At 47.3% G+C, this 21684-nt stretch overlaps 1 pseudogene; it reads right to left on the bottom strand.

Moving 5' to 3' along the window:
* LOC137212346 (elongation factor 1-alpha 1-like) overlaps nt 1-20687 on the bottom strand; it is a 29758-nt pseudogene extending 9071 nt beyond the window's left edge.
* Between the last annotated feature and the right edge of the window lie 997 nt (nt 20688-21684).

The following is a 21684-nucleotide window of genomic DNA, read 5'->3' as shown; positions in this document are numbered from 1 at the left end:
TAGAAATTTCTGCAATGACAAATATTTCATAACTTCACTGTCCAATATGGTAACCACATATGGTTGTTGAGCACTTGAAGTGTAGCTAATGCAACTAAGGAAGTGCGTTTATTTGATTTAATCATTTAAATAGCCACATATAATCAGTGGCTACCATATTGGACAGTGAAGCTCTATGCTTACTAGTCACGTAGTCTTGAGTTACCTCTGTTTGTTCCTCTGTAAACTGGGAATCAAATCATGTATCCCATGGCGATGGAGATCACTCACAGTGACTGGCCTAGAAGCACACTCTAAATCCTAGGTATTATATTCGAGGAAAAGCCCAAAGATTTGAGTTGGAAAGTCTCAAGTAATTGGCCCTGTCCCCATCCGCCCTCACCTTTGTGCTGGGTTCTGTCATGTTGTCCCCAAGCCCGCCTCAGATGGGCACAAAGACAACAGCCTTAGTGTTGCAACCGATCTTCTTGAGAGAGGCCTTCACCTCCTTGCTGATTTCCTCAAAGTGCGTCCTACGGTAAGGAGGCTCTGTGATGTCCATCTTGTTGACCGCCACCATGAGCTGCTTCACGCCCAGTGTATAGGCCAGCTGTGCATAATCACGGGTCTGCCTGTTCTTGACAACGCCAGACTCAGACTCGCCTACACCACTTGCCACGTTCAGCACAGTGCAGTCTGCCTGGCCTGAGGGACAGAGAGGAAAGTCCAACTCAGACCTGTCCTAGAACAACCACTGCCCATCCCCATAGCAGGGCACCCATGGCAGAGCACAGAGCCCCCCCTGGTGGTACCTGCGAGGTGCCCATGATCATGTTCTTGATGAAGTCCCTGTGACCCGGGACATTGATGTTGGTGATGTAGTGTGTCTTGGTCTCGAACTTCCACAGGGAGATGTCAGTGGTGTGCCATGCCCCCGCTCCGCCTTCAGCTTGTCCAGCACCCAGGTGTACTTGAAGGAGCCTTTGCCCATCTGGGCCAGGAGTGGGAGGGAAAACCCCAGGGTCACTCTGCCTTCCAAATCTGCCTACCGACCAAGAAGAAAGTTCCCAAGTAAGCTGAGAGTCAGAGGAGACAGTAACAGGGCAGTGTATGGAGATGCCTTTGAATTTTTAAAATAATAGAATGTATTACTTGTACAATTAAGTTTTTCTTTCAGAGCAAGTTTTAGAGTCAGAATGACCCAGGGCCACAGTGAGCCTTGAATTAACAGCAGTAAACATGTATGTAATGCTGACCATGTACCTGGTGCTGTTTTTAGTACTTAACATGGATTATCTCATTGAATTCTCACAGCGATTCAGTGAAGTTTTAGTACCTCCATTCTACAGATGACATAATAGAGAAATGAACTGACTAGCTCAGGGTCACACAGGTAATAAGCAGCAGAGGCAGGATTTGAACCCAAGGCATCTGACACTAAAGTTCATGCTCTTAACCATTACCCTGTGTTAAATGGTAGCTGTGACTGAGAATTACCCCTGGGATCCTGGGTAAGTTGAATTTCTTTCAGCACTGGTGAAAATGAGGCTACTAAAAATTCTGTAGCATATACAGGTTACCATGTTAGTCTAGGGTGTGCTCTGCCTCTTGCCAGCTGGGAGACCCTGAACATTTGTTCATTTCAGTTCTAAGTGCTGTGCTAGGCCCTGAAGGCAGAGTGGAGATCAGGAGAATCCAGAGACCAGGTGGATTCTTCAAGAAAATGAATTAGTTTATTAGGAGGTAGGACTAGAACCCAGGTGTCCTGACTTAGGAACTTGTATAAAGTCTCCCACAGTTTAGAATATATATTAGATAAGCAGTTCTCAAAGAGTGGTTCCAGGTCCTCTAGCTGTGTTTTTTAGAGGCTACATGACATGAAATTGCAACAGATTTAATGCAGAAGCTGATAAGAGAATCCAGCTGTCTGCCGTTAAGCCAGACATTAACGATACCTGCAAAAAATGTAAAACAGTGCCACCGCTCTAAGATTTTTTTGTTTTGAAAAATAGTTACTTTTCAAACACAAAACTATGATATTTATTTAATATGTAAGGGGTTTATCACTGTTATTTTTTTTTAAATAGATTTATTTATTTATTATTTTTGGCTGCCTTGGATCTTCGTTGCTGTGCGCAGGCTTTCTCTAGTTGCGGCGAGCGGGGGCTACTCTTTGTTGCGGTGCGCGGGCTTCTCATTGCGGTGGCTTCTCCTGTTGCGGAGCACGGGCTTTAGGCGCGCGGGCTTCAGTAGTTGTGGCGCAGGCTCAGTAGTTGTGGCTCGCAGGCTCAGTAGTTGTGGCACACAGGCTTCGTTGCTCCGCGGCATGTGGGATCTTCCCGGACCAGGGCTCGAACCCGTGTCCCCTGCACTGGCAGGTGGATTCCTAACCATTGCACCACCAGGGGAGTCCCCATACTGTTATTTTTAAATGAATTAAATATTTTAAAAGCTCAGTTTTTTGTTTTTGTTTTTGTTTTGCGGTACGCGGGCCTCTCACTGTTGTGGCCTCTCCCATTGCGGAGCACAGGCTCCGGACGCGCAGGCTCAGCGGCCATGGCTCACGGGCCCAGCCGCTCCGCGGCATGTGGGATCCTCCCGGACCGGGGCACGAACCCGTGTCCCCTGCATCGGCAGGCGGACTCTCAACCACTGCGCCACCAGGGAAGCCCTAAAAACTCAGTTTTAATTTTGAGTACGGTAAATGTAGATATGTCTAATTGACATAAACAAAAACTCTTTGGGGTCCCTGTAAGAGTATAAAGGGTTTCTAAGACCCAAAAACTTGAGAACCACCACATCCGGTCATTTGTTTCTCCATGAACTTCTCGGTTATGTTCCACCATACTGGCTCTGGGCCAGCCCGTCTTTTCTCAGGGTTCTATAGCTTTCCTGACTGGCCCCTGCCACATAAGTGGCTCCACAGCAACTGACGGCACCTCTGGAAGCCAAGAGTAGGAAAACGGGATCTATGTAGCCGATGGCACAAATGTATGCCCTGTTAATTACTGTCTTTTTTCAATCCTCCTTATTTATGCCTCTGCAGCAGCTGGTTCTCAGAACCCTCCCATCTTGTTGACATGCTTCTTCAACTTTCTCCAAGGTTTTCCACCCACCTCCCTGGCCCTCCGTTCTCATTCTCCTGCATGGGCTTCTCTTTCTCCACCCATCCCAGGGCTCTGTCCCTTACCCTTTCCCACAGCGTGTGCCCTGCTTACGCCTGTGGTCTAGTCTCCAACCTGGGCTTCCCTCCCGAGCTCCAGACGTCAATATACAGCTGCCCCGTGGACACCTCAAGTGTCACACATCTAGAGCAGACTCGTTCAGACCCAGACCAGCTCCGCCTCTGGTATTCACCAACCATCCACTTTCTCAAGCCAGGAATTCCTCTTCTTCCCTCACCCCCTTCCCTAGAGCTAACCCCTAAGTTCTGTGGATCCCCCACCTCTGCGCCCCTGGACTCCATCCATTACTCTCCATGCCACTGCTGCTGCCTGATCCCAGGCCAGGATTCTTGCTCACCTGTTCAGCTGCGACAACCTGCTGACTGGCTTCCCAGACCACAGTGTTGGGCCCTTTGGTCTGTTGTCCCTTTGCTGCCCCCAGTGTGCTCTGCCTAAAAGACTTGTCTGACCCCGTCATTCCCGTGCTTGCAGTCCTTTAGTGGCTGCAGCGACAGTGGCTAGACTCCTTAGCAGGGCTGTCAAGGCCCATGTCCCCCTTTCGTCAATCGCACCCCACCTGAGGTGCTCTGACCTGCTGTTCTGGTCTCCTCGTGGCCCATGGATACCCCCCTCATTCCCTCAAGACTCAGAGGGGGTCCCTTCCTCTGGGAAGCCTTCAGGGCCTCCCAGGCCGTGTTCATTATCCCTGCCCTGGGCCCCTACAGCACCCACACAGTTACTGAGCTGGTCGTGTGGCACAATGGTGTGTGACCAACAGTTCCAGGGGCTGCCTCAACATCCATGATAGATGCATGGCCAATGAATCCTTTTCCCTCTTTTATTTTTTATTTATTTATTTTGCGGTACGCGGGCCTCACTGTTGTGGCCTCTCCCGTTGCGGAGCACAGGCTCCGGACGCGCAGGCTCAGCGGCCATGGCTCACGGGCCCAGCTGGTCCGCGGCATGTGGGATCCTCCTGGACCGGGGCACGAACCTGTGTCCCCTGCATCGGCAGGCGGACTCTCAACCACTGCGCCACCAGGGAAGCCCCTTTTCCCCCTTTTAAATGGGGATGCAGCTTTACCTCCTGAGATACAGTGTGGCACACTTGAATTTAAACCTTGGCGCCACCTTCAGGCGAGCTGTTTAACCCTCCCGAGCCTCATTTCCTCGCCTGGAAAATGGCAGCCACAGCTCCTGCCTGGAATGATTAAGAAAAGCACCTACCAGCCCAGCGGGTGCTCAGCGGGAGCGGGCTGTGCCCTCCCCCAGCATAAGGGCTCCCTCCCAGGGAAACCAAAGCCGGAAAGGGGGTGGGGGGCACTCAGGCACAGCAGCCTCAGCTCGGAGGCCTCCTTCTCAGACCTTTCGATGGTCCTCTTGTTGACACCCCCGCATTTGTATAAGACGCTCATTTGTGGTGGACTTGCCCGAGTCCACGTGGCCGATGACCACGATGTTGATCTCTTGCCCATGCTGGGAGCTGCTGGGAGAGAGAAGGACAGGTGTGCTCAGGGCCCCTGCCCCTAGCTCACCTTCCCTGGGACTGGGCCAGCAGAGGTTGAGCCAGGAGAGGAAAACAGTTGGCCAGGAAGGAAGGGGAAGGGGGCCTCCCCAACACCTCGCACCTGGGGAGGCTGCTCTGGTCTCTCCCCCAGCTCCAAGGGGGTCATGTCTACCTCCTGAGTCAGGAGGAGCCCCTGGTGCTTCTTGGCATCTAGAGCTGACCCACCGGGTGCCCAGCCCCACCCCCTTTTACAGCCCACATCCCAGGCCTGCCTCTTGCATACCCACAGCCCCACTGGCTCCCACTGGTCCTCTGGACCACGTGGGAAAAACCCAGGGCCCAGCTCTCAGGGGGTGGGCTGTCATGTTTCAGGTGGGGAGGGGATGAGCCCGCTGCCCACCAAAAGGAGGCACCTGTGGGCTTTGAGATGCTGAACGACACCCTCTCCCCAACCACTCCCAATGCCAGGTTGGGCACTAAGAGATGGCCCAAGGGTCAAAGGCAGACCTGAGGATGGGAGGTGAAGAAAGGAACCTGGGGTCCGGAGGCAGTCCTGTACTTGCTGTCCCTGGGCGTTCAGGCGTGTGTATGGGAAAGGGTGGGAGCTCTAGCTTTTTACATATCTGCCTCCTGGGTCGTCCTGGGCCTCAAGAAGCAAATGGATTCATTCCTGTCTCCAGCCAGCACAGAGCCCGACCCATTGCAAACCCTGAGTTTGTTGAGTAAATGCAGAATCGCCGACTACCGCCTTCCGGGCCCTGCCCCCAGAGCCCTGTGTGCACCATCCCCTTTATGCTGCTACTAACTCTCTCTGAAGAGCGAGGATGCTGAGGCTCAGGGGCAGGACCACCGGTGAGAAAGTAGCAGAACGAGGGTTGGAGCACAGGTTGTCTGACCCCAGCATCTTAGCCAGAGCATGGCTCTACCTCTCAGCGAATTAACGTCTGAAGGAAGGAAGGGAGGAAGGGACGTGACTGCAGCCACAGCCTTGTTCATCTCTGGGGTCCCAGCCTCCGGGAGTGGGTCACTAAGTGAATATCGAGGGTGGGACCTGGAGGGGAAGATGAGCTGGAGGGGTCTCTCTCCCCTGAGGGAAGGGCTGCCCCCAGGCTTAAGGGTCAGAGCTACTGGACTGGAGTGTGAGGCCAGCACAATGCCAGCGTTTGGAACCATCCACACATCAGCTCCTGAGGACCTGACTCTGTGCCCGGAGACCAGTGTGATGCAGGGAAAGGTGGCAGAAAGAACACGCTGGCCTAACTGGATTAGAACCCTGGCTTTACCACTCTCCTCCTGTGGTCCTCCAGCCCCTCTGAGCCCAGGTTTCCAACTACCTCTCAGTGTTGTGGTGATTCTAGGAGATACGGCACCCCTCCCCCCACTATAAATCCACAGGATGCTGGCAATACAGTAGGTCCTTTAAAACAGCGGTCCCCAACCTTTTTGGCACCAGGGACCAGTTTTGTGGAAGACAATTTTTCCACTGACTCTGGGGGTGGGGGGGTTGAGGCGGTAATGTGAGCGATGGAGAGTGGCAGATGCCCGCCGCTCACCTCCTGCTATGCAGCCCTGTTCCTAACACGCCATGGACTGGTACTGGTCCATGGCTGGGGGCGGGGGGTGGGTTGGGGACCCCTGCTTTAAAAGACTTAAGGCGAAGTAGAAACACATGGGGGCGCTCTAACCACAAACCGCAGAGAAAAATATTCTTACAACCAGGGCGATTGGGAGCTGGGGACAGCTGAGGGGCTGTTACTAAACCCTTTGCTGATGACATGACCAATTCTGGTCCTTCCTCTTGGATACAGGTGGTGGTAGAGAAAGGATTTGTGAGTGGGTGGTTGGATGATGTAATTAATTTCAACTTCATCTAAGCTTTGCTGTTTACTAATTATTTTGCATCTTCTTATGTGAACAGAAATTTTTGGCTGTTAACTCCCACAAGTTCATAAAAGGTAAAGTGAGGCCCTAGTGTTACCCGAAAACTGGGTTCACCTCTCGTTGGATGTTGAGCCAAAAGACACAACAAAGCCAAGGAACGGGAGACGGATTTATCACTCGCAGCAAGTAAGGAGAACACCGGAGATCTTTCCCAAGGTGGTGTCTCCTGGAGCAGCAAAACTGGGGAATTTTTAAGCTGAGGGTACATGCATATTCATGAGGGGGCTTGAGCAGAGGAGAACTCAGCATAGAATTGGGGGAAAGGTTGACAGAGTCCAAGCTTTAGTTGGCTGAAGTCCTGAGGGTCAGCAAAGGTCAGCATCATCATTCCTTAGGTTCCAGTTGATCTCATGGTTGAGAGGGTTTAAATTCTGCCGAACAGCTCAAGACAGTGCTTCAGGCTAATCTTTACCATTGAAACAGAACTGGGAGTCTTTACAACTGATTTATTATCTTTGCTCTTGTTACTTCTCTTGTCTGTTCCCTTGTTCCTCTTGTCTGTTCATTATTACTGAGACCTGTTCAAGGGCAAGCATTGTGGCCAAGTCCCAGGGTTAGGCCTGGGACTTTCCTGGTGGTCCAGTGGTTAAGACTCCACGCTCCCAACGTGGGGGGGCCTGGGTTCGATCCCTGGTCAGGGAATTATATCCCGTACGCCGCAACTAAGAGCCCACATGCCATAACTAAAAGACCCCGCACGCCGCAATGAAGATCCCGCATGAGGCAATGAAGATCCCATGTGCCTCAACTAAGACCCGGCACAGCCAAATAATAAATAAATATTAAAAGGAAAAAAGGGTTAGGCCTAAAGTGGCTTCTCTATATCTGGTTCTTTTCTTCCGGAGACCTCCTACCCTATCTAGTAGGGACAGTTATATTTCTCACCCATCTCTGGCCTTTCAGCTCAGGTTTCTGAGACTCTCTGTGGAGTGCTGGGAAGGAAACTGGCTTTAGGATCCAAAGACCAGGCCCCAAGTCGCAGCTCTACCACCTCATGGCTGTGTGAACTTGGGCAGGTCAGTTGACCTCTCTGAACCCCATTATCTCACCAGTAAGGGAAGGATGGTGATAGCCGTCCTCACAGGATTATTGTGAACATCATGTGAGCTGTAAAATGATTTTGCTGCAGGAATGCCTGTTTGTTGTATGGCATTAGCCTGTAGAAATATGTCAATAAGTGTCTAATCAATGGTTTTAACATGCTGATTATTTGCTGACCACCTCCCCAAATGGGTCAGAAATTTCATTTTACCTCTTAAGGGGTTTTCCAGTATCTGGGTTTTTAAAAGCACTGGACTGGGCTTTTTGCCAAGGGAGGTTGGTAGTGACTTAACTGTCCCTGAGGGTCCTTCTCTGCACCAGCCTATCGTCACCCCAGAAACTCCACCATCGGCAGTGTTTTAGTTCAGGCTGCTATAACAAAACACTACAGACTGCATGGCTTAAAAACAATAGAAATTTATTTCTCACAGTTCTGGAGGCTGGAAGTCTGAGGTTAGGATGCCAGCATGGTTGGGGGAGGGCCCTCTTCTGGGGGGCTGACTTCTTGTTGTGTCCTCACATGGTGGAGGGGGCAAGGGAGCTCTCTCAGGCCTATTTTATAAGGGCGCAGTCCCCAAAGGCCAGATCTCCTAATACCATCGCATCACACATTCAGATTTCAACAACAGAAGCATTCAGACCAGAGCAAGCAATTTGCTGCTTTGGGTTCCTCTTTTTTAAAAAAAAATAAATTTATTTATTTATTTACATTTTATTTTTGGCTGCATTGGGTTTTCATTGCAGTGAGCGGGGGCTACTCTTCGCTGCGGTGTGCGGGTTTCTCATTGCGGTGGCTTCTCTTGTTGCAGAGCACAGGCTCTAGGCGCGCGGGCTTCAGTAGTTGTGGCGCACGGGCTCAGTAGTTGTGGCTCACGGGCTGTAGAGCGCAGGCTTAGTAGTTGGGGCACACGGGCTTAGTTGCTCCGCGGCATGTGGGATCTTCCCGGACCAGGACTCCAATCCGTGTCCCCTGCATTGGCATGTGGATTCTTAACCACTGTGCCACCAGGGAGGTCCTCTTTTAAAACATCACCAACTACCCCCCCTTTTTTCTCCCTTTCCTTCTCCCAAAGGGCTTTTCTCACTGACTTGCTGATTCTTTTAATGCCACCTTTGGACAATTTGGTTTGGTCTAAGGCTTCAGCCTCCAGATAAAACTGCTTCTAGCTCTAAGAAAAGCCAATACTGGAGACTCCATTATGAGGTCTTCCAGGGCAAGGACCATGGCTCAGTCATTTCTGTATCCCCCAGGACCTAGCAAAGGGCCTGGCATACCATAGGTCTGCAGTGAATGCTCATGGAATTGGCAAGTTTTATCCAGAATCAAACTAAAGTGTCTTTCCATCATCCCTACATCTAGGACAGAAGGTACAGGAAAGGATTTAAAACAGGGAGGCCAAGCTCAGTCTTTCACACATTTTCACAGTCTTTTTTTCCCTCAACACTAAAGTTTGGGTTTGAAAAAATTAATTACTAAATTAATTAATTATTAACTATTAAAGCAGTACACAAGTGAGAGAAGCTAAAATAGTATATGATATCACTTATATGTGGAATTTAAAAAATAATACACATGAATCTGTATACAAACAGAAACAGACTCATAGACATGGAAATCAAACTTGTGGTTACCAAAGAGAAAACAGAAGGGAGGGAGGAAGGGATAATTAAGAGTATGGGATCAACAGATATAAGCTACTATACATAAAATAGATAAGCAATAAGGATTTGCTGTATAACAGGGAAACAACATTCAATATCTTCTAATAACCTGTAATGGAAAATAATTTGAAAAAATATATATAGCTGAATCACTTTTCTGTATACCTGAAACTAACACAATATTGTAAACCAACTATACTTCAATAAAAAAGCAATATATAGGGCTTCCCTGGTGGTGCAGTGGTTGAGAATCTGCCTGCCAATGCAGGGGACACAGGTTTGAGCCCTGGCCTGGGAAGATCCCACATGCCGCGCAGCAACTGGGCCCGTGAGCCACAACTACTGAGCCTACGCGTCTGGAGCCTGTGCTCCGCAACAAGCGAGGCCGCGATAGTGAGAGGCCCGCGCACTGTGATGAAGAGTGGCCCCCGCTCGCCGCAACTAGAGAAAGCCCTCGCACAGAAACGAAGACCCAACACAGCCAAAAATAAATAAATAAATTAATTTTTATAAAAGGAAGTAGTGGCTTCAAAAAAAAAAAAGCAATATATAGTCAACATAGCGGTTATAGAAATACAGAAAGAAAACCAAATTATTCATAATCCTACAACCACCCAGACACTATCATCATTAAATTGTCGTATTTCCTTCAGGTTCTTCCTTTCTTTAAAAAAATCCTGTGACAGATTGGGAGTGGTCTGGAATTCTGACAGGTGTGCTGGGAACGTCACAGCCTGCATCCCAGCCCTCACCAGGCACCTGCTCCAGCCCGTCTTGCTCCAGCACTGCTCCCCTCTGGGGAGAAGGTGCTGGTGCTGGAGAGGGAACAGAACCCGCTAGAACCTGACCTTCAGGGCTTCTGCTCCAGCAATTTGGGATTTGACCGCACCCCGATATGGTGGTGGTGTCTACTGAGCAGATAGCAGCCCCTGTTCACACCCGGCTCTGGCTCTCGCCTCTCCACCTCCAGCCCCACCTCCTACCAAGGTGATAGCTGCTAAGGTACTCTGCGGGGAGATGTGTCTCATGCTCACATCAGATCCAGCTCTTCTACCAAAGCCACTGGACTGTAGAGGGACATTTCCACACAAGGACAACCCTTCAGGATCAGGATAGGTAATTGTTTCACCTAACTTCATAGAGACAGAAGAATTTGTTTCAAATGAAAGAACAAGAAAAAACTCTGCAAAAACAACTAATGAAACAGAGATAAATAATTTGCCAGATAAAGGGCTCAAAGCTACTCTGAACTAGGGAAAAGAATAGATGAACACAGTGAGAATTTTAACAACAAACTAGAAAATATAAAAAAGAACCAGTCAGGGACTTCCCTGGTGGTCCAGTGGCTAAGGCTCCATGCTCCCAATGCAGGGAGCCCAGGTTCGATCCCTGGTCAGGGAACTAGATCCCACATGCCATAGCTAAGAGTTTGCATGCCGCAACTAAAAGATCCAGCATGCTGCAATGAAATCCCATGTGCTGCAACTTAGACCCAGAGCAGCCATATAAATAAATAAATATTTAAAAAAAAGAACCAGTAAGAACTGAAGAATACAAAAACTGAAGTGATAAACACACTAGAAGGAATTAACAGCCGACTAACAGGTCATATAACAGGTCATACAGAAGAAGGCATAAGTGATCTGGAAGATAGAATAATGGAAATCACCCAATCAGAACAGCAAAAAGAAAAACAAATTTAAAAAAATGAGAACAGTTTAAGGGACATCTGGGACAACATCAAGTGTACTAACCTTCACATTATAGGGGTCCCAGAAGGAGAAGAGAGAAAGGTGTCGAAAATGTATTTAATGCAATCATTGCTGAAAACTCTGAAACATTCATGACACGGAATATGACTCAGCGACACCAGGGAATGAACTATTGAAACGTGCAACAACTTGGATGGACCTCAAGGGCATTATGCTTAGTGAAAAAAAGTCAATTCCAAAAGATTACGTACTGTGTGATTCCATTTGTAGAACATTCTTTTTTTTTTTTTTTTTGCGGTATGCAGGCCTCTCACTGTTGTGACCTCTCCCGTTGCGGAGCGCAGGCTCCGGACGCACAGGTTCAGCGGCCATGGCTCACAGGCCTAGCGGCTCCGCGGCATGTGGATCTTCCCGGACCAGGGCACGAACCCGTGTGCCCTGCATCGGCAGGTGGACTCTCAACCACTGCACCACCAGGGAAGCCCTGTAGAACATTCTTAACATGACACAACTATGGAGATGAAGACCAGATCAGTGGTTGCCAGGGGGACAGGGACAGGGGTGAGGAGGTGGGATAGGGTGGGAGTGTTTAGGAATACAAGACATAGGACAAAGCAACTGTGATGATGGGACTGTTCTGCATCTTGATTGTAATGGTGATTACTGGAACCTATACAGGGCATAAAGTAGAACTACACACACATACACACGAATGAGTGCAATTTTTAGAAGATGGTGAAAACTGAATAAGATCTGTAGACCAGTTAGTGGTAATGCAGCAGGAGTAATGTGAATTTCCCAGTTTAGGTACTCTACTACAGGGAATTCCCTGGCGGTCCAGTGGTTAGGACTCCATGCTTCCACTGCAGGGGTCATGGGTTCAATCTCTGGTCAGGGAACTAAGATACTGTACTACAGCTATGTAAGACGTCACCACAGGGGAATTCTGGGTGAGGATACACAAGTCTCCATGCACTGTTTTTACACTTTCCTTTGAGTTTATAATTATTTCAAAATAAAAGTTTAAGTTTTCTTTTGAGGGGGTGTGGGGGGCAGTGGCTATGAGAGGCTGCTCCATCTCCCAATGTATTTAATATTTAGTGCAAAGATTCTTACCCTTCCCAGGGTGGGATGCCAAGGTTCCATTATCCTGTTCCCTGTGGCTCTGGGGAGGAGGTTGATGTAGGTGTAACTGCACAGGTGCCTACCAAGGAGGGTGGAGGGAGAGTAATGATGCCACCATTTGTAGACAGATGGGTCAGGTATGAGAGCAAGGACCAGTTTGAATTCCCCTGAAAGCCAGCCTGCATGCTGTCTTGAACAGGAGGGACTCTGGCCTCTGATTCCTAGTACAAAAAAGTGACCTCTATACCAAAGGGGAAAGGGGGAGGGGAGGGATGAATTAGGAGTTTGGGATTAACAGATACACACTACTATATATAGAATAGATAACCAATAAGAACCTACTGTATAGCACAGGGAAGTATATTCAATATCTTGTAATAACCTATAATGGAAAAGAATCTGAAAAAGTATATATATATATTCTATATATGACTATAGAATATGACTATTCTATAGTCACATATATATATGACTGAATCACTTTGTCGTATACCTGAAACTAACACAACATTGTAAAACAACTATACTTCAATTAAAAAGCAAACAAACAAACAAAACAGACCTCTACTTTTCATGAATTGTGTAGTTCTCCAAGCCTTTCTGTGGTTATCCTTAGAGACTATTTTAAAGGCTGCTTTGTCCAAGGACCCTTCTCCTTAGTAGATGCTAAAAATAAACTCTAAACTAGTCCATTAAAAATCTATTAACACTTCTGCTGTGGACCAAGATGGAGTAACAGGTACCAGATAAACTCCCTCACCTGAAACAACTAAAAAAACTGGACAAAAAAATATATGAGGGCTTCCCTGGTGGCGCAGTGGTTGAGAGTCCGCCTGCTGATTCAGGGGACACGGGTTCGTGCCCCGGTCCGGGAAGATCCCACATGCCGCGGAGCGGCTGGGCCCGTGAGCCATGGCCGCTAAGCCTGAGCGTCCGGAGCCTGTGCCCCGCAACGGGAGAGGCCACAACAGTGAGAGGCCCGCGTACCGCAAAAAAAAAAAAAAAAAAAAAAAAAAAAATATATATATATATATATATATATATATATATATATATATGAAACAATGGTTTTCTAACTTGGACCACGAGCAATGGAGGACAATGATTCCTGAGGAGGGGAAACCAATAAGGTGAGTTTACGATGGCTCCAGCTTATAGCCTGGAGAGTTTCTGAGCTGCAGCAGAGGGAGGGGAGCCCGGGGAGGGCCTGGCCGACTCCTGGGGTAGAGTTGGAATCAAGGAAGGAAGTTAGCAGGGCCAAGCACCAGAGAGGAGAGAGCTGCAGACAGAGATCTGCAGAGGGTTCCCTCTTCAGCTGAGGAACTGAATTAGCTCATGTGTAAAGAAACTTAACTACCTGAGGCTGGGGAAAGAACCATCACCAGAATTCACTAGTGTTGGGAATACTTTGTATTCCCACCAGCCAGAGTGGAAAACCTCACAGTTCAAGAGGGATTGGGTAAAGTACTCCGAAGCATACTGTCTCAGTGGTGGCACAAAATGAGCCCCAGAGTAAAGGCTGCTTTAATTCCACCTTACAAAGCCTCAAAACAGGCCTTGAAGGAATAAATCTATTTCCGAGTAACTTGTGGCCCAGAACAAATTTCAAGAAAATGTATAGGAACACAAAAATATCCAGCACCAAAAAAGGTAAAATTTATGATGTCTGGCATCCAATAAAAAATTGTCAGACATGCAAATAAGCAAGTAAATAAGACTCAAAATGAGCAGAAAAAACCCCAGTCAATAGAAACAGACTCCAAAATGACATAGCTGATAGAATTAGTAGAAAAGAGTTACTGTAACTACTGTAACTACATTCTAGGTGTTCAGGCAGGTAGAAGAAAGGTTAAACATGATAAGTAGAGACATGGAAGATTTTTAATGTCTTTTAAAAATTTTGGTTAAAAAATACATAAAATTTAACATCTTAACCATTTTTAAGCATACAATTGAGTGGTATTAAATACATTTACATTGTTGTGCAACCATCACCACCATCCATTCCTGTAAGTCTTTTCATCTAACAAAACGGAAACTCTGTATCCATTAAACAATAACTTTTCATTTACCCCTCCCCCCAGCCCCTGGCAACCACACAATTTCTGTCTTTATGATTTTAGCTGCTCTAAGTATCTCATATAAGTGGAATCAAACAGTGTACGTCTTTTTGTGACTGGCTTATCTTACTTATCATAATGTCCTTAAGGTTCATCTGTGTTGTAGCATACGTCAGAATTTCCTTCCTTTTTAAGGCTGAATAATATTCCATTGTATGTATACACCACATTTTACTTATCCGTTCATCCACTGATGGACATTTGAGCTGCTTCTATGTTTTAGCAATTGTGACTAATGCTGTTTTGAACATGGATGTGCAAATATCTCTTCCAGATCCTGCTTTCAATTCTTTTGGGTATTTTATTTTTAATAGTTTTTATTTACTTATTTATTTATTTGTTTGTACCGGGTCTTAGTTGTGGCAGGAAGGCTCCTTAGTTGTGGCTGGCAGGCTCCCCAGCTGCAACAGACAGGCTCCTCAGTTGCAGCTCGCAGCCTCTTTAGTTGCGACACGTGGGCTCCTTAGTTGTGGCATGCAAACTCCCAGCCGTGGCACGCATGCAGGATTCAGCTCGCTGAGCAGGGATTGAACCCGGGCCCCCCGCATTGGGAGTGCGGAGTCCCAACCACTCTGCCATCAGGGAAGTCCCTTTTTGGGTATTTAAAAGACCCAAATCAAACTTGTAGAGATTAATACCACAACATCTAAAGTGAAAAATACCCTGGATAGGACTAACAACAGACTAGATACAGCCAATAAAAAGGTTAGTGAACTTAAAGACATAGCAATAGAGAGTATCCAAAATGAGACAGATTTAAGAGAAAAAGACTTAAAAATAATTACAAAGCATCAGTGAGCTTGGGACAACTTCAAGCTACCTTAGGAATAAGGTATAAATGGAATTCCCAAAGGACGCAGGGGACAGCACAGGTGTGGAGTCATGCATTCTATTTATGACCACAGTAAGCCGTCTGGGTTTAGGATCAGGTGTGGGGTGAGGATGGGGGTTTGAGCTGAAAGAACTCCAGGTGGGATTGAGGAATCCACAAACTGCTCCTGAATTTTTACCCAGCTACCCCTGGGCTCTCAGTAATCTCCATGGCCACCACTACACCCTGCCCCCCCCTCTAAAATGCTGGCCAAATCCCCAGCCTCATTCTTCTTAGCACAAGTTGGCTAAGGGCATAGAGTTACACAGACCTGAGTTTAAATCCCAGCTTTGTCATTCACTAGCTGTGTGGTCTTTGACAAGCGTCTTAACCTCTTTGAGCCTCTGTTTCCTCCTCTGTAAAATGGAGATACTAATATATATCTCATGAGGATAAACCCAGATCACATGTGTGAACATGCCTGGCATGTACTGGACGTTCAATAAATGATAGTCCTCTCCCTCTGAACTTCTGTTTCCTCATTTGTAAAAAAGAGGGAGGTGGATAAAATTTTAGGGCTTCTCAACTCTTCTATTTAAGAACACCCATGGGCATCTCTCTAGCTTGGTTTAAAAATTTGGTTCATCTGTACAGTAGAGTACTATTACAGCTGTGAAAGAAAGAAAGAAAGAAACAAAGAAAGAAACAAAGAAAGAAAGAGAAAAAGAAGAAAAGAAAGAAAGGAAGGAAGGAAGGAAGGAAGAAAGAAGAAAAGAAAGAAAGGAAGGAAGGAAGGAAGGAAGAAAGAAGAAAAGAAAGGAAGGAAGGAAGGAAGAAAGAAAGAAAAAGAACAAAAGAAAGGAAGGAAGGAAGGAAGAAAAAGAAAAAATAGAAGGAAAGAAGAAGAAAGAAAGAAAGGAAGGAAGGAAATGCTTTTCAAGATTAATTAAGTAAAAAAGTAAGGTCAGGAACTGTGTATCTTACACATTAGAATCCATGTAAAAATGGGGGGAAGACCCATACATATACGCACCATTTCAGTTTTTTTCCCTTGCACTCAGCCCACTTCACAGTTTACAAGAATTTGTGGGGATTTCCCTGGTGGTCCAGTGGTTGAGAGTCCTCCTTCCAATACAGGGGACACGGGTTCGATCCGTGGTCAGGGAACTAAGGTCAGGGAACTTAGCTGCTGCAGGGCAAGTAAGCCTGTGCGCCACAACTACTGAGCCCTCGCGCCACGACAAAAGCTCACACATGCTGCAACTAAAACCGATGCAGCAATAAATAAACAAATATTTAAGGAAAAATAAAGAGTTTGTGACCCCTGCTCTGAAGAAGCCCCATGTCCACACATGAACCAGGGCCATGTTCCCCAGGGTAGGGATTTGAGGCTCTCAGGACTAGAAACGCTTTCAATGCCTTTGGTCTGATATTCTGGGATTCTCTCAGTCCAATAGCAGCAGAAATGCCAGAAGCTGGCATAATCTGTGGGGGAACAGGAAGTTCTGCCTGGGAGTGGGGAGGGGGGAATGCACGTCCATCTCAGGCCAGGTTTGCAAAAGGGAGAAAGAGAGAATACTACTGGCTCTCTGTCTGACAAGTTGATTTTGGTGGTCCCAGGGAATGGGGACAGAGTCCCTGGTGCAGTGGGAAAAACTGATATCCCTGGCCACCTGAACTAGGTCCTTCCCCTGGGGGGTTAAGAACCCCACAGCCATGGGAGACAAGATCCCCCATATGGTTGCTATGGTGTTTGTGATGCCAAATAAACCTCTGTACCTGGAGGAAGAGGCAAGACAGGAAATACCTTTTAATGACTTGTGCCGGGAGTCAGCTTCCCACGGCTGCCCTCTCGCCCTTGGGCCTGGTCACCATGAGCTGGGGGGCAGAGGTGGGACTTACTTGTGGTTGACTCTCTAACTCCTAGCTGGAGTTTGGCACAGAAAGTACACTCACTACTTGTTCAGTGAGTGACTTACTGAGGACCTGAAGTCATTCTCAATTTCTTCCTCTCCATCGTCATTCAATCCCTTATTCCTGTCAATTCTTCCCTGAATGCCTCGGACTGACCTTGCTATTTATTGCATGGGAAGCAGTCTGGGTAGTGGTTAAGAGCACAGGCTCTGAAGTTGAGTTTTGTGGGCTTGAATCTTGGCTCCTCCACCTAACTAAGCTGCAAGGAGACTCAGGAAAGTCTTCTTCTCTCCAAGCCTCCAGGCTTTTGCTAATGTTTCCCTTTGCCAAGAATGCCCTCTTCTACCACTCCCTGCGTGGTGCATGGAAACCATTCTCATCCTCCGAGGCCCAGCCCACTGGTCAGTCTTTCTGAAGGCTGCCCTGAGTCCCTGGGTAGAAAACATCTCTCTCCTGCTCTAAAAGCTGTTGTTCAGACTCTCTAAACTAGCAGTTGTGATATGGTAATAACCTATGTCGCATTCATCAGTGTATTCACTCATTTTTTAAAGCAAGTATTATTAAACACCTACTATGTGCTAGGCACTGTTCTACGCACTGGGGAACGAGAGCAACAAAACCTCTGCCCCCAGGGGCCAGCATTCTGCTTCCCCCATGGTCTGAGAGGCAGCCGTGTTGCAGTACTGCTGGGCTGCCCCCCACGGGATGCAAGCCCTGTGCTTGCCCAGCCTCACGGGAGAAGAAAGAGCCTGGAGTCAGTGACAGAGTTATCAATGGTTTAATGGATGGGGATGGGGGTCTTACATGTCTGAAGCAAGGTTCTGGAGCGCCACCCCGCCATGTGAGGCAGACGTGGCAGCAATCTTTGCTATGGGATGAGGGGGGAGGTTACCAGTTATAAAGGGAGTTGAGATCAGGTTGGCTCATCAGTTACCAGGGAAACCAGCAGAGGGGTACACCCCTTTAACAAACCATCATAGTGGAGATAGTTCTGATCTAAATATTAGAACAATCACTAGACGGGATGGGGGGCAAGAACATAGGAAATTACTGATGAGGCTCTATGATTAAGAGAGCAGGTCAGGCATGTGAACAGGGTGTAGGTGAAGCAGAGACTGGTGGAGCAAGGGATGTACAGAGAGCAAGAGAACAGCCATCTTGGGTGGCCTGATCATACAAGTACAAAACAGCTGGTCTTGGAGTCAGGCGGGCTGGGTTCTATTGGTCCTGGTCTCCCGTAGCTGTGAGATCCTGGGCACATTTGCTACCCTCTCGGAGCCTCAGCATTTTTACCTCTAAAATGGGCTTCATGATGCTGATTTCAGTTGGATGTTGTAAGGATTAGTTGTATGAATATGAAGTGCCTCGATGGTGCTGGCACACAGTAGGTCCTCAGTGAAGGACGGGCTAAAAGCTTGCTGAGCACCAACCCCGTGCCAGGCCCAGGCCGGTGGTGCCATGGCTACCCAGATGCTGGTCCAGCCCCCAGGAAGCTTCTGGGTCGAAACCTATACCAAGGACCCTCTAAGAGGTTTGGGAGGCACTACTGATATTCTCTAGGGATTGGAAGTAGGCAGGGATGCTGAACGTCTTCAATGCATGGATTTTCCCACCCAATTGAGAGAGTGTTGCCCAATAAAATGCCCCATCTTTGAGAAACACTTGCTAGAACCCTTCAACGCAGAGGTTGCAAACTCAGTGCCTCCTGGGACCAGGCAGGTGAAATGCATCATTTGTCTTCCTGCAGACAGTTGGTTTAAAATTAAACATATAGAAATGAGCTCTCGTTCACAAAGATGCTTCCATTTTTCTTGAAACATCCATCTCTCATTGGCTTTTGTTTTCTTACGTTTGATAGAAATTGGGGCATAGAGAAATATTTACTTTCCTGTGAAGACAACCTGGAGAACAGGGTGAAAGGATAACAAGTCACAAGACCACGTACAGGATCTATTCCAGGTGTGACACCTGGTTCTTTAAGGTGTTTCATATTGCTCAATATTGCAATCTGGGCCAAACCCAGACCTTCTGAGTGTTGAATTTAGCCCATGGGTCCCAGTTTTTGTCTTCTATTTGGTTTTTCTACTTCTGACCTTTTATTTCCCATCAGAGCCCAGCCTTCACCCAGGTGGGAAAGATGGACATGGCAGGGAAGGGAAGGGAGGGAAAGGAAAGGCCTCATCTGGGGGTAATATCCATCAGGTTCACCAAGAAGACGGAAAGTGCAAGGTCAAGGTCATGGAGAGAAAGAACAAGATGCAGTACTGAGGTGACGGACTCACAGCCATGACCAGCACAGAGGGGCCTAGAATTCCTGGGGGACAAACCCGCTCAGGGTGGTTCTGGCCAGGGTGAGGCGCTCTCCTCTCCCCTGCCTTTCAGTTCCCCTCCCCCATCCTTCTCCCTGCCCTCCCCACTTTTCCATCTTCCTTTCCGGTTCTCCCTCTCACCCCCTCTTCCGCAGGGGTTCATGGGAAGAACTGGACCCAGGCTCAGATGGTGCCACAGCTGGGGGACCTTGGGCACGCCACCTGACCGCTCTGTGCCTCAGCTTGCTCCCTGAGAGAGTGGGGAGTGTCACAGCCCCTCCCTCACTGAGACCTTGACCCTGAGCCACGGTGCCAGGAGACCTGAGTTCTGGTTCCAGCTCTGTCTCTGACTGGCTGGGGGGCCTTGGACAAACCACATACCTCTGGGCTTCATTCCTTCTTTATTAAAAAAAAATTTTTTTAATGGGGGCAGAAGTTAGACTAGGTAATATAGAAATCTCTTTCAAGCTCTGACCTTCTGAGGTCAATTTTGTGAGCTCTGAATTCAATTTCTAGTCACTTCCACCCCGTCTCTGGGAGAACTCAAGCTCCTAGCTGGCCTGGTCTTTCCTTGCCTATAAAAAGCAGTTCTGATGAACTCATCTGCCCTCCAGCAGTGAATGACTGTGTTATTTCTCAAGAGACAACATCTGACTGGGATCTGGGATTTGAGTCAGACCCTGGTTTGGGGATTTAGGGTCAGTTAGTGAATCTCTGTATGCAGTTGAGACTTTAACTGGGAGAAGCAGTTGTTGGTGGCCATGGTGGCAGAGAAAGACAGTCTTGAGGGAGAGAGAGACAGAAACAGAAAGAGGAACGCAGCAGACCTACAGGGGGGAGCAGAGAGAAGAATCCCCATTTCAAGCTCTTGAAATCTGAGACACCCCTGAGTCTTTGTAATGGATTCTCCCCACTTTTTTCTTTTCTATTAAACTCCGGTTAATTTCTGTTCCTTGTCACCAAAGGTTTCTAACCTACATAGGTTAAAGCACAGAGGTTTGGTTTATTATATTTCTGAAAAGCTGAGTTTGTTTTTAGTAGGAAAAAAGAGAAAGCTAAACAAGGATGGACACCCCCCACACACACAACAAGGACAAACTGAAAGGAAAACAACTGTCAGTTATTAATTTGACAGATGTTTCTTGAGCACCTACACTGTGCCAAGCATTGTGTCCAGTGCCGCATACACACACATTACTTTAATGTGTGGGTAATGCTTTTCTCATTTCAGAAGGCATTGAGGCACAGAGAGGTTAAGGGACTCCTGCAATGACACACAGCTGGTGAGCAGCAGAGACACTGAGTCAGGGCTTGGTGAGATTACAAGAAGCTGGGTCTTACCTGTGTCAGCACAGCTCAAAAGTGAAGAGATCTCCTGGGTGGGGACCATTTGGCCCAGAGAGTGTAGCAAGCCTGAAAGATCACACCCTGTCATGACTCAGTTATTCTGGCTACAAAAGAACACAGCAATCTTTCCAGTTTGAAGCAGGGAGGGATAGATTGGAGAGGAAAATCTTCCAAAATACGAAACACTTGGAATCCCTCATTGTCTCTCATTTTCCATCTTCTCAAGATTTTTCCTGTAAAAAGCCTTACTGGGTTCAGTAAAAATGATTCCTCTCCTAGATCCATGGAGGAGGTTAGAGGGGGTAGGAGAGGAAGATGCTGTACCCAAATCAGGTCGGAAACAAGAGTTTACTTTGCAGTTGCATCACCTTTTTTTTGGCTGCACCACATAATTGCAGGGTCTTAGTTCCCCGACCAGGAATGGAACCCGGGCCTGTGACTAAAATTGCCGAGTTCTAACCACTGGACCGCCAGGGAATTCCCTGCATCATCTTGATATAAAAATTTCTTTGAAATCAATTAAAAAAGGCCCTGTCAATAGGCAATAAACCAAGAAAGAATAGTCAACATTTCTAAGAATCAAAGGAATGCAAATTAAAGCAACATACTATTTTTTACCTTCTGGGTTTTCAAGCATTAGAAAAAGTATAAAGACCATCGCTGGGGAAAGACATAGGGAGATGGGTACTCTCACACTTGCTTGGTGGGAATTTCAATTGATGGAAACATTCTGCAGGGCATTTGGGGAATATGACTCTAAAGCCTTAAAATGTGTATCCTTTTGACTCAGTAATTCAATTCTAGGTATTTAAAATGAAATATAACGACAGGGGTATTCTTTCTAGAATTATTTACAATAGTGGGAGGGTCTCTGGGGTGGGTTGAGGCTGCCAGGGTGCTCAGGGCACCCATGGGGTTTGGGGTAGCTGCTATTCATCCACCAGAGGAGAAATATCTCCACAGTTCTCCAACTGGTTCTGCCATATTGCCCATCTGTAATGTCAGTTTTAAAAACTAATTTTTTTTTTAAGGTTTGCCTCTGCTTCTCGTAA

The sequence above is a fragment of the Pseudorca crassidens genome, chromosome 2, assembly GCF_039906515.1.
Source record: "Pseudorca crassidens isolate mPseCra1 chromosome 2, mPseCra1.hap1, whole genome shotgun sequence".
Classification (NCBI taxonomy): Eukaryota; Metazoa; Chordata; class Mammalia; order Artiodactyla; family Delphinidae; genus Pseudorca; species Pseudorca crassidens.
The sequence above is the reverse complement of the archived record's forward strand: the minus strand, read 5'-3'. Positions and strand labels throughout refer to the sequence as shown.